This window comes from Rhinichthys klamathensis, unplaced genomic scaffold (assembly GCF_029890125.1).
Source record: "Rhinichthys klamathensis goyatoka isolate OS25496 unplaced genomic scaffold, OSU_Roscu_1.1 h1tg000770l_1, whole genome shotgun sequence".
NCBI lineage: Eukaryota > Metazoa > Chordata > Actinopteri > Cypriniformes > Leuciscidae > Rhinichthys > Rhinichthys klamathensis.
Window position 1 is genome coordinate 521,076 of NW_026607170.1, and position 13,925 is coordinate 535,000.

Below are 13,925 nucleotides of genomic sequence, written 5' to 3' on the forward strand. Positions count from 1 at the left end.
ATGTTGGACGAGAAGCTCTCAGTCTCCGCTCTAATTCATCACAAAGCTGTTCTATCGGGTTGAGCTCAGGACTCTGTGCAGCCAGTCAAGTTCCTCCACACCAACTCCTCAACCATGTCTTTATGGACCTGCTTTGTGCACTTGTGCGCAGTCATGTTGGAACAGGAACATCCACAAACTGTCCCCACAAAGTTGGGAGCATAGAATTGTCCAAAATTTCTTGGTATGCTGAAACATTGAGTTTCTTTCACTGGAACTAAGGGGCCAATCCCAACCCCTGAAAAACAAACCCACACCATAATCCCCCCTCCACCAAACATTAGACTTGGCACAATGCAGTCGGACAAGTACCATTCTCCTGGCAACCGCCAAACCCAGACTCGTCCATCGAACTCAAACAAGTAAGTAACCCGGAAGTATGGCGGCAGGTGCATTTGGCATTGTGACCCCGGTTTTTACGTTTATTCTTTTATGTAATTTGTGTCCATCAGGCAAAGTTTTTACTGATTACAGGTAGGTCCTTCAGGGTTACATGGAGAGGCGAGGTATCCAAAGCACATCAACTGAACACAGGGGTTCCTCAGGGTTCAGTTCTTGGACCACTCCTCTTCTCCATCTACACCACATCATTGGGACCCATCATACAGGCACATGGTTTCTCTTACCATTGCTATGCTGATGACACCCAGCTCTACCTCTCATTTCAACCAGATAATCCCACAGTAGCTGCACGTATCTCAAGCTGTCTGGCGGACATCTCGGCATGGATGAAGGAACATCACCTGCAGCTCAACCTGGCAAAGACTGAGCTTCTCGTCCTCCCTGCCAATCCATCTCTACAGCACGACTTCACTATCCAGCTAGAGTCATCCTCAATCACCCCATCAAGGTCAGTCAGAAATCTTGGAGTAATATTTGATGACCAGCTGACCTTCACAGACCACATTACAAAGACAGCTCGATCATGCAGGTTTGCAATGTATAACATCAGGAAGATCAGGCCTTTCCTAACTGAGCATGCAACACAACTTCTCGTCCAGGCCCTGGTTATTTCTAGGCTTGATTACTGCAATGCTCTTCTGGCTGGACTTCCATCATGTGTTACTAAACCTCTACAAATGATCCAGAATGCTGCAGCTCGTCTGGTCTTCAACGAGCCCAAAAGGACCCACGTCACTCCTCTGTTCATCTCCCTGCATTGGCTACCACTCGCTGCTCGCATCAAATTTAAAGCTTTGACGCTTGCTTACAGATCTACCACAGACTCAGCTCCGTCCTACTTTCACTCCCTACTACAAGACCGGTATCTCTTCTTCCATTTGTCGCGAAAACACTTGAACGAGTTGTTTTCAACCAGATCTCCTCCTTTCTTACACAGAACAACCTCTTGGACGACAATCAGTCTGGTTTCAAAAGCGGACACTCAACTCAACTGCCCTGCTCTCAGTAATTGAAGCTCTGAGACTGGCAAGAGCAGCTTCCAAATCCTCAGTCCTCATCCTGCTGGATCTGTCTGCTGCTTTTGACACAGTTAACCACCAGATCCTCCTGTCAATCCTAAAGATGAAGGGCATCTCGGGAACTGCACTCCAATGGTTCGAGTCTTACCTCTCAGGTAGGTCCTTTAGGGTGTCGTGGAGAGGTGTGGCATCTAAGACCCAACATCTAGCTACTGGGGTGCCTCAGGGCTCAGTGCTTGGACCACTCCTCTTCTCCATCTACATGACATCACTAGGATCTGTGATTCAGAAACATGGCTTTTCCTATCATTGCTACGCTGATGACACGCAACTCTACCTCTCATTCCAGCCTGACGATCCGACGGTAGCTGCTCGTATCTCAGCCTGCCTGACAGACATCTCTGGCTGGATGAAGGACCACCACCTTCAACTAAACCTTGCGAAGACAGAGCTACTTGTGGTCCCGGCCAACCCAACACTTCATCACAACTTCTCCATTCAGCTAGGCTCGTCATCCATAACTCCATCAAGGTCAGCTAAGAACCTTGGGGTTGTAATTGATGATCAGTTGAAATTCACAGACCACATTGCTAGAACTGCCCGGTCCTGCAGATTTGCCTTGCACAACATTAGGAGGATCAGGCCCTTCCTTACAGAGCATGCCACACAACTCCTTGTCCAAGCACTTGTTTTATCCAGACTGGACTATTGTAATGCGCTGCTGGCTGTTCTTCCAGCTTGCTCTGTCAAACCTCTACAATTGATCCAGAATGCTGCAGCCAGAGTAGTCTTCAATGAGCCGAAGAGAGCACACGTCACTCCTCTCCTCACACAATTGCACTGGTTGCCAGTTGCCGCTCGCATTAAATTCAAGGCACTGACGTTTGCCTACAGAACAACCACTGGCACTGCTCCCTCTTACCTAAACTCATTACTTCAGACTTATGTGCCATCCAGAAACCTGCGCTCTGCTAGCGAATGTCGTCTTGTGGTACCATCTCAAAGAGGCACAAAATCTCTTTCTCGGACCTTTACCATGGCTGTTCCCTGTTGGTGGAATGATCTGCCTAACTCAACCAGAGCTTCTGAGTCAGTAGCCACTTTCAAGAATCTGCTGAAGACATATCTTTTTCGGCAGCACTTGATTCAGTAGAATTAACACTTTCTCTTCTATTCTATAAAAAAAAAAAAAAACTGCACTAAAATTAAACTGAGAGGGGTTATAGCACTTACGTATTGTTGTCCTACTGTTAGTTTAACTGCTTCTATTGTTCTCATTTGTAAGTCGCTTTGGATAAAAGCGTCTGCTAAATGAATAAATGTAAATGTAAATGTAAGTCTACGTCCCTACCAGAAGCCTACGATCGGCCAAGGAGCGACGGCTCGTGGTGCCATCACAGCGAGGCACTAAATCGCTCTCCAGAACATTCTCATTCACGGTTCCATGCTGGTGGAATGATCTCCCCACCCTCGTCCGTAATGCAGAATCCCTGACAGCATTCAAAAGACAACTGAAAACTCATCTCTTCCGTGAGTACTTAATATAATTTTATTTTTTTTAAAATAAAAAAAAAATTCTCCTCTTTTAAATCTTTCCTTCCCTTTTAAATCTTCCCTTGTCTGGCTTTTGCTACTCTGAGCAATGCCTGAACTTTGTATTTTGAGCACTTCTTGCGTCGTTCTTCCCTCTTCACGATGACTCGCTTGCTTTAGTCCTCAGATGTAAGTCGCTTTGGATAAAAGTGTCTGCTAAATGACTAAAATGTAAATGTAATGTAAATGATAAGAAGCAGTGTTTTAATTTTTTACCTGAAGAACGTTGCGACGTGGTGCCTATTGGTTATGGACAACGTATTATTTTTTCCCTATTACATCTACACTCGTCCAGGCCCTCCATCTCTAAACACCATCCCAACGTCGGAAATTTCATTATCATCTTATGCTTGTTATTGTTAGGTGATATTCATCCTTGTCCAGGTCCTAATGGGGTAGTTTGTCCTGGCTTGAACGAGGGTCGAGTTTTGGATTCCGGATCTTACTTGTCTGAACGTAACATCGCTGTTGAACGGGTGCGAGCTGCAAGCAGTGATATGGAGGCAAATATCAGCATGTCTAATAATATACTTTACCTTTGCATGGATGATGGCATGGTTGCGATGGGTGCAGAGTCGGCTACCGGAACCAGTTTGGAGATGGGTGCTTGGAAAGGCGAGCTATTTGGGGAGCAGCGCGGTGAAGATGCCGGGTTTCGGAGGGGCGCTGAGGACGGTGAGGTTGGGGTTGGAGAGATTTTTCCAGCATTAAGTGGTTCGAAAGGTTCTTTTGAAGACTATTTTAACCCCCTGGGGTCGGCTATCGCGCCGGCGCGATTGTCTCGCTTTTTTTCTTATCAGTGCAAAAGAGACTCAAAATACTTGGTTGATTTTGATCTTACATATAAGTGTGATACATCATTAGATCCTGTTAAGTTTCTATTTTTTTTGTGGATACTCACAATAAAAACAAAGTGTTGTGCTTTTCACCAAATAAAGAAAAACAAACATGATGCGAGTTCAGCGTTCTCTCTGTCAGTGAAGTCCATTCTGAAACGCGTCCTAAGATTAACTGTAACTCCGCGATTACTTCACACAGGCACGAGAGATTTTTCTTTATGAAGCTTGAATTCTCTTCTTTTAAATGAAGTAATTTATATAAAAAACAAATATTCTCAGTTTATGCAATCTGTATGAAAAGAGAGTGCTGTCAGTATTTTTTTCCCAGCTCATTACACGTTAATCTGACACGCCCACGGAGGACGTGCGCTATTCAAACGCAAATGTCGAGGCAAGCCATGACAATGCCCACATCAGCCGTTCCACTGCGGCGGTAAAATGTGTGGTGTATTTGCTGCCTTTTACCGCTAAGAGGCGCTACAGTCATAGACTCTGAAAAGTGTTCGTTTATTCCGGTTTATTCTCTCTAATGCGTAATCTGCTGCCGCACCGCGCTGATTCAGAGCGATTGAAAGCTGGTAGCAGATGAATTCAACAAGTGAAACGTAGTTAAAATAATTCATAATCACAATACTGAAATTAGGCTACTGAAATGTAATTGAATAAATAATGAAAACATTTCAACATCAAGGCTACATAAATGAGGCTTTACAACTTTAACAGTGTACAGACGGTAGCTCAGTGATCAACGCAACACGAGCTTCGAGGAGCTTCATTCGACCCGAGATCGAATCTCAATGTAGCATACATGTTGTTAACCGATGTTGGCCTACAGCGTTTATATTTTACCACCTTGATGCTTAAATAGGTAACTGTTTATAACTGTTTACTTATTTAAAGTCAAGAGTTTTGTTTAATTATCATTACAACATAAATTTGCTACATTCCTGTAGAACCGCAGCCGCTGCACAAACGACAAAAACTGATGAAGGAAGATTGTCAGCCGATTGCATCAGAAAATGAAAATGAAGAAGCTCGTCTTTAGTCTGCTAAATTATTGTGTAATGTAAAAGAACACTAAAATTACTTAAGTTTGAAACCAAGTTCGAACATTTCAAGGTTTAAATAAAGTGTCGGGACAGTTTTTTTTAATTTAAAACAGGGTTGCATCGGGTTTAGAGTTTATTTCTTTTGCGATGCAAAATAAGAAACACTAGGCTAATCTTATTCTTGCGACATTTTAAATTTGTATTGCCAAAGAAATTACAGCTAAATTAAAGAATTAAAACAGTACAAAACGAAAATTGTCCAAAGAAACATAATTAAATTAAAAACATGCGTTTCTCTTTGCCTCTCTCGCGCTGGATCTCTTTTTAACAAGTTTATTTAGTCTCCCTCACTGCGCGCGCCGGGTCTCTCTCGAAATTAAACATTTCAGGGTAAAAACACATCATACAGCTGATAATACTGTACATGTCGCTGCGTGTCAGCCATACAAATCACGAAAAAATTATTTAGCCTTTAATTGTTGCTTCAAAGACACAGCACGCCTTGTTGAATTCACCTTACAATAACTTCAATTGAAATTTTGTGTGAAAAAAAACTTTAAATAGGCTACAATAAATAAACTACAATATTTATAATTTAATAAGATATGGGGCCTACATTTGGACACAGATTTATCCTTACAATAATTTTGCCTGCTCATCAGGCTGGCTATCCGACACTCTCCATATGAAAGAGGAACATTAACACCTTTGTCCAGCAACTGTCCCTCCAACCCCCCCACAGGCTATCGGAGTATGAGGCTGACTTAACACAAAGAGAAGTCGCAATTCACACTTAAATCGCTATTCTAGACAGTGTTGATAATGAAGGAATTAAATGGAATTACATGTAGCCTAGTGATATTTCCGTCATAAAAGTTTATTACTAAATATTTCATTATTTCAATAATTGATGAAATAAAACTGGTTTGGGACAGCTTTTTCCAAGCAAAACTAAATATAATCTGAAAAATCACATGTTAATTTGTTGTCATGAACAAAATGTTCAACTCAATATTAAAGTCTACAGGGATCTTTGGATCCTAACAACCAGGCATGCAATTTGTGAATTAAGTTTTTATTTTATTTTGTATTATTCAAATAAATATCGAAACACGGTGCTTCGTGGTAATGCTGCTAAATTAAATAACATTTATAGAATAATTATGAACTTAAATGAAACAATATCGCAACATTTCGACAAATACATTATTTGATCTGTTTTTACATTTTAATTCAGGGCGATTTAGCCTACATTTAATAAGAGCGAGATTTTCACCCTTGTCTTGTCATTTTCTCATTGGGAAGCGCTTACATTACTTGTTTGAGTAGATCCTCTGTACCTCTCGTTTTCATATGGATTAGCCTACATAATCAGATAACATTTATTAGCCTAAATATTTAGACATTTAAAGGCTTTAGACATAGCCGATTTCTTATCGTGACTGAGCTGAAGTGGCTTTCGGTTCATTTTTGTGACGCGCAGTTCCCGGAGACAGAGACGACAGATAGCCTATACTGTTTTTGTCGTTAGCCTAATATGAATACAAGTTTACAGTTTTGAACGATGTAAGCTACTCTACTCTTATCTGTATGACCAAAAAATTACGGAGTCGCCTATTAAGTTATTTTAGCTGTAATAATGAGAAAAATAAATTAATCTAAATGAACGCGCCGCCGCGTTTGTCGAACACTAACTCACCATGCCAGAATAAAACCCGACTTTAGAAAAATGCATAGGGCCACTCGGCGTGGTGTGCCAAAACACTTAATTATAAACTTCAATATTTCATTCAAAATAATCTCATCAACACGCTTTGTGAAATTTTGAAAAGCCGTGCATGCATTAGGGCCACTGGAACTAATGAACAACTGAAACGCTGGTTTTGATTTTATTGTTTGTCGTTTAAACGTGCCTGTTGCATATCTCTATTTTATATATTTGATATTGGTGAAGTAGCCTATAGCATTGATTAGCTGTGGAGGGAGGGGTGTGGGGATTAAAATAATTCAGCAGAAGCAGGGATGTTTAGACGAGAAGGAAATCCCAATCCCCCCTGGCAAATTACACTTTACTTAAAACCATGTTTTTAAAAACTCTAGGTTGTAGGGAACAGACCTCTCTGCCATGCGCGCGCACGGTTTGGAGCACAATATCTGTCTCGCATGCACGCTCACTCTAGATAGATTACGGGATATTTTAACTAATTTGCGGTATAACTAGTCGATCACGAGTGGCTCAACAGGTAGATCTATAGATAAACTATATCTTTTAGGAATTTGACCGACCGGGTTGACACTTCAGCGTGAGAAATCGGGGGTGTGGCGTGAGAGCGTGAGATTTGGGTCAATTGCGTGAGTCTCACGCTCAGTGCGTGAGAGTTGGCAGCCCTGAAAAAAAAAATATATAGTATATATATATATATAGGCTATATATAATTTATTTATTACAGAACTGCTTTTGAAATTACGATTGGTAGCCTATTATTATACAGATGCAAAGTCGTTCTGTTGGGTACTATTTTGTGTGTAAAATGGAAATGCATGATAATTGTATTTTATATATATAAGCAAAAAACTGTGTGGTGTAACAGAGTTTTAGAGCTAGACAAATCTAAATAAATATAAAACTTACAACAGACCAGGCTTGCGCGGGATTTGAACCCGTGTCATCTTGATGATTAACCGTAAGTTCTACCGCTCGGCTATGAATTTTCTCACTGAGAAATACCCAAACGTCGGTTTCTCACATGAGCGAGAAAACGTTTTGTCTTTAGCCTGTGAGTGTAGGTTTTAAAAGATTATATCTTTTAAAACCTTTTGAGTGCCTTTTACAGTTTTAAAAGATTATATCTTATCTGTATGACCAACAATTACGGAGTAGGCTATAAATGTTTGTTGTAGGCTTATTTGGAAATTACCATAACTTGTAGTATTTCATCCTTAGGCTACAGACATTAGCCCCACTTACGTTTTGCTAAATGTCCCTTTGCGCCACCTGGCGGTCATTTCGCGAACGACTTTGAAATGCGACTGGTTTATTTTTACCGTGGTGGATGGCTAAAAATGGTATGTGGATGGCTAAAAGGTGACTAAAAATGTGCTTTTGGCTTTCATTTATATTTTGATTGTTTGTATATATATATATATATATATGTATATATATATATATATATATATATATATATGTGTGTGTGTGTGTGTGTGTGTGTGTGTGTGTATACATATTTATTTATTTATATATATATATTGTCCTTGCATTCTTTCTTGTGTGACACCCCTGAATGAAAGGCTCATTAGTATGCAGACTGCTCAGGTGAGAACTGCCTAATTATTCATGAGGGGGTTGGGCTGTTCCGCCCATCCGCATATTGCCTTTGCAAACAAAAAATGTTTTTCACAATTTAAAACAATCTATTGTTTTATGTGAATGATTAGGCAGAATGATTTTCAGATCAATTTGAAGCAAAAACTCTAGGCAACAACATCCACTAGTCAAAAGTCTTGTGGACAGATATTTAGTATGTTATTTGTGGCCTTATATTAGAAACTTTATTTTTTAGTTTTTTCAATAACCACGCATAAACAATATTCTCTCAAAAATACAAACATGTACATACATGTTGCTCACATATTATGGTAGCCCTGTGTGTGCTATATAGAGTGTAATTTCACCTGTGCCATTAATATGTTTATAAGCAACTGAAAAAAGCAGAAATGTCAGAGCATGCCAAAACATCTCAAGGACCCCGAAAACACCTCAGACCCCAGAGGGTTAATGTAAAAGAGTTACATTTTGTGCATTTAAATGTAAGGAGTTTATTACCGAAGATTGAGGAATTAAGGTGGTTACTTAGGAATTGTAAAGTGGGGATTTTTTGCATTACAGAAATTGGTTAGATTAGTCAGTAAGTGATAATGAAATTAGTGTAGAAAATTATAATTTAATTAGGAAAGTTTGCAATAGACAAGGAGGGGTATTTTTATTAGATCAGATATACATTTTAATGTATTAGATAATAATGTTGAATATGAGTTATTGTTTTTGGACTGGTTAATGCCTGCGACTAAGCCAATATTGGCGTTTGTTATCGTCAAAAAGATTTTTATGAAGGACTTGAGTTTGTTTTAAATCATCATAATGCTTTGACAAAAGAATGTATTATTATGGGGGACTTTAATACTAATATACACAAAAGTATAGGGGATAATTATAATTTTCTGCAGTCATTATGTAAATTATTTAATCTTACCCAAATGATAAACAATTCTACGAGAGTATGGGATGGTGGAGAAAGTACTAGATCTTATTCTGGTGTCTGATGAGAAGTATATTTCTCAAAAAGGATTAATAGAATATGGCATCAGTGATCACTAGATTATCTTCTGTACAAGGAAAAGTAGTAGATTCAAATTTAGTAATCATAAAATCATACGGATTAGATCATTAAAAATTATAGCATTGAATTATTTAAAGAACAACTTAAAAGAGTCAAATGGAATGACATTTATAATATCTTAACAGTTGAGGATGCTTGGACACGAGTGGTGGATAGTATTGCCCCCCTAAGACAGGTGAGAGTTAAGCAATAATGGAATTATTAAGTAAGAATAAAGCTCTTTCGATTTAAAGAAGAACAAAGAAACAAGAGGACTATGAAAAATTTAAAGCACTTAGAAACTTTGGTCAGAAGACTATAAAGGTGGGAAAAAGTAATTTTATAAAAGAACAAATTCAGATTAATAAGGAAGATCCTAAATCTTTGTGGAAAGTGCTGAATAGGTTCCAATCAGTTGGTAAATCGAAGTTTATAGAACAAAATTAGGATTAGATATAGATGGTAAGATTGAATTTGATAAAAGGAAAGTTGCTAATACATTTAATCTTTTCTTCTCATCAGTTGCAAAAAGCGTATAGTGGATAAGCTCCCTTTGTCTAAGGGATTTTATGGAATAGATTTTGTTAAGAGTTTTTATCTAAAAAAGGGGATATTACCTAACTCTTTTGTTTTTACTAAAGTTACAGTAGATGAATTTACTGAGATGTTAGAAGAACTTCAGGTGTCCGGTATTCCAGCGAGACTTTTAAGAGATGCTAAAGATATTATAGCTCCAATTATTACATTTATTGTGAATCTTTATTTAGAAAAGGGTATGGTTCCATCTGACATGAAAATAGCCAAGATCATTCTATTGTACAAGAAAGATAATAGATATGATCCTGGAAATTACCGTCCGGTCTCCATCCTTAGTGTGGCTTCAAAATTTTTAGAAAAGATGGTGCAAAAACAGATGTATCAATATGTATGCAAGAATGGTTTAATTTATGATTTTCAATCAGGTTTTTGAAGATTTTATTCGACTGATACTTCTTTACTTTATTTAACAGATTTTATTAGAAAGCAGATTGATGGAGGTAAAATGTGTGGAATGGTACTCATGGATCTTCAAAAAGCTTTCAACACAGTGAATCATTTCAATATTGCTGCATAAATTAAGTGTCATGGGTTTTTCCAAGTATGGTCATAGACTGGTTGAACTCTTATTTAACTGGGAGAACTCAAAGGGTAGAAATTGATGGGATACTCTCTGAGGAGCATTAATAATGGAGTTCCTCAGGGAAATGTCATAGGCCCCCTTTTATTTCTCTTATACATAAATGACATGAAGCTGTTTGTGACTGTAATTTGTTTTTATATATGCTGATGACTCTGCTCTACTGGTTTCGGACAAGGATGTTCTCAAAATACAAGTGATATTAGGAGAGCAGATTTGTAGGGTACGAGACTGGCTCTCTGATAATAAACTTTTATTACGTTTAGGTAAAACTGAATCCATATTATTTGGGATGAAAAGTAAACTGAACAAAGCTGCTAACTTATCTATCAAGGTAGGGGATTGTGTAATATCAAATAAAACCACTGTTAATTATCTTGGATGTGTTTTGGACAATGATTTAAGTGGTACAAGTATGGCTATGAAAATTTTAGGGAAGTTTAATGCTAGGACAAAATTTCTTGCCAGATGTGTTAGTTATTTGGATAAGCTAATTTTTTTAAATACTTGCATCATGTTTAGTGTTATGTCATTTGGAGTACGCATGCATGTCTTGGATGTCCGATTTGTCTCGTTTATGGCTCGTTAATTTACAGAGATCTCAAAATAAATAACAATAGGGTTTCAGCACTTCGTGCTTGAACCCCTAATGATACGGTTGGTTTTAGGTTTTAATAGTGTTACACATGTTGATGCTTCCCATTTTAGACATCTTAAAGGTGCTCTATGTAGCTTTTCTTCTAAAATGAATCCTTTTTTTATTGCCTGTGTGTGAAGGGGTTGTAATCACACATTACAATGATCCACTTGTCGGGTTCTGCTATTACCTCTGAAGGCCAATATTCATATTTATATGTGAAGTCTCATGGATATGGAGTCTGATAACACCCCAAAACGACCTGCCTCCAGCACAACACACTCCAACACAAACTCCAAAAAAAAAAAAAAAAAAAAAAAAAAAAAAACGTTTTATCTGCTGAAGCTCGTCAGGCCAAACGTGATTCTGATCGACTTAGGACGAAAACACGGATCAACACCGGCAGAGCTTTTGAATTATTAGTAAACTCTAATGAAATAGCAAGGTAAACTACATGAGACATGAAATGAATACAAAAGACTGTTCCAGGATAACAAAAAGTAGGTGCTTTAGGATGTAACTTATTTTATGTACTAGATCTGTCTAACGTTACTCATCCCACTACTATCATATTGTTTATAATAAACATTTCCAGACACGTTCAGTACAGTAATGTTACTTCCTAGTTCCTACTGTCTTACTGTTACACTGACATTGTTCAGTCTAGTTCACTAACCGTTTTGGTTATCATATTATACATTCACCTATGTTGACATTGCTGATTGTGAAAGATACACGAATAGTTAGTGAAATGCCTTATGCTAGATAACATCACATGTCGGCTAAATGCAGTCAATGTAACGTTATCATGGTACGAACATGGAGCATTAGTTCAACGTCAAGCTGATAAAAGTAGCCTATTATTGTTGAAAGTCTCTGTGTGGCCGGTAGTGAATGCTCGCTCTTGAGATCGAGCACGCACACGAGCACGAGCCCTCTTGTTGCAATCTGAAACATCACCACTAGAGGCCGCTAAAAAATACATAGAGCACCTTTAAGTGGTTACCTATAGAAATAAGAGTTGTGCACTTTAAATTAAAGATGGTACACAAGATAATGAATAAAAGAGCTCCTTTATATTTTTTTACACCACTGCACCCCACGCTTTACTCCACTGCACCCCACGCTTTACTCCACTGTACCCCACGCTTTACACCACTGCATCCCACGCTTTACACCACTGCACCCCACGCTTTACTCCACTGCATCCCACGCTTTACTCCACTGCACCCCACGCTTTACTCCACTGCATCCCACGCTTTACTCCACTGCATCCCACGCTTTACACCACTGCATCCCACGCTTTACACCACTGCATCCCACGCTTTACACCACTGCATCCCACGCTTTACTCCACTGCATCCCACGCTTTACACCACTGCACCCCACGCTTTACTCCACTGCATCCTACGCTTTACACCGCTGCACCCCACGCTTTACACCACTGCATCCCACGCTTTACACCACTGCATCCCACGCTTTACACCACTGCACCCCACGCTTTACACCACTGCATCCCACGCTTTATTCCACTGCATCCCACGCTTTACACCACTGCATCCCACGCTTTACTCCACTGCATCCCACGCTTTACTCCACTGCATCCCACGCTTTACACCACTGCATCCCACGCTTTACACCACTGCACCCCACGCTTTACACCGCTGCACCCCACGCTTTACACCACTGCACCCCACGCTTTACTCCACTGCATCCTACGCTTTACACCGCTGCACCCCACGCTTTACACCACTGCATCCCACGCTTTACACCACTGCATCCCACGCTTTACACCCCTGCACCCCACGCTTTACACCACTGCATCCCACGCTTTACACCGCTGCACCCCACGCTTTACACCACTGCACCCCACGCTTTACTCCACTGCATCCCACGCTTTACTCCACTGCACCCCACGCTTTACACCACTGCACCCCACGCTTTACACCACTGCATCCCACGCTTTACACCGCTGCACCCCACGCTTTACACCACTGCACCCCACGCTTTACTCCACTGCACCCCACGCTTTACACCACTGCACCCCACGCTTTACTCCACTGCATCCCACGCTTTACTCCACTGCATCCTACGCTTTACACCACTGCATCCCACGCTTTACACCACTGCATCCCACGCTTTACACCACTGCACCCCACGCTTTAGTCCACTGCACCCCACGCTTTACTCCACTGCATCCTACGCTTTACACCACTGCATCCCACGCTTTACACCACTGCACCCCACGCTTTACACCACTGCACCCCACGCTTTACACCACTGCACCCCACGCTTTACACCATTGCACCCCACGCTTTACACCACTGCACCCCACGCTTTACTCCACTGCACCCCACGCTTTACTCCACTGCATCTCCCGCTTTACACCACTGCACCCCACGCTTTACTCCACTGCATCCCCCGCTTTACTCCACTGCATCCCCCGCTTTACTCCACTGCATCCCACGCTTTACTCCACTGCATCCCACGCTTTACTCCACTGCATCCCACGCTTTACAACACTGCACCCCACGCTTTACTCCACTGCATCCCACGCTTTACTCCACTGCATCCCACGCTTTACACCACTGCACCCCACGCTTTACACCACTGCACCCCACGCTTTACTCCACTGCATCCCCCGCTTTACTCCACTGCATCCCACGCTTTACACCACTGCATCCCACGCTTTACACCACTGCACCCCACGCTTTACACCACTGCATCCCACGCTTTACTCCACTGCACCCCACGCTTTACTCCACTGCATCCCACGCTTTACACCACTGCACCC

At 40.6% G+C, this 13,925-nt stretch overlaps 1 protein-coding gene across 3 annotated transcripts in view; it reads right to left on the reverse strand.

Moving 5' to 3' along the window:
* The window catches only part of aff1 (AF4/FMR2 family, member 1), a 64,759-nt gene that overhangs the window by 31,631 nt on the left and 19,203 nt on the right, over positions 1-13,925 (reverse strand). The window lies entirely within an intron of this gene.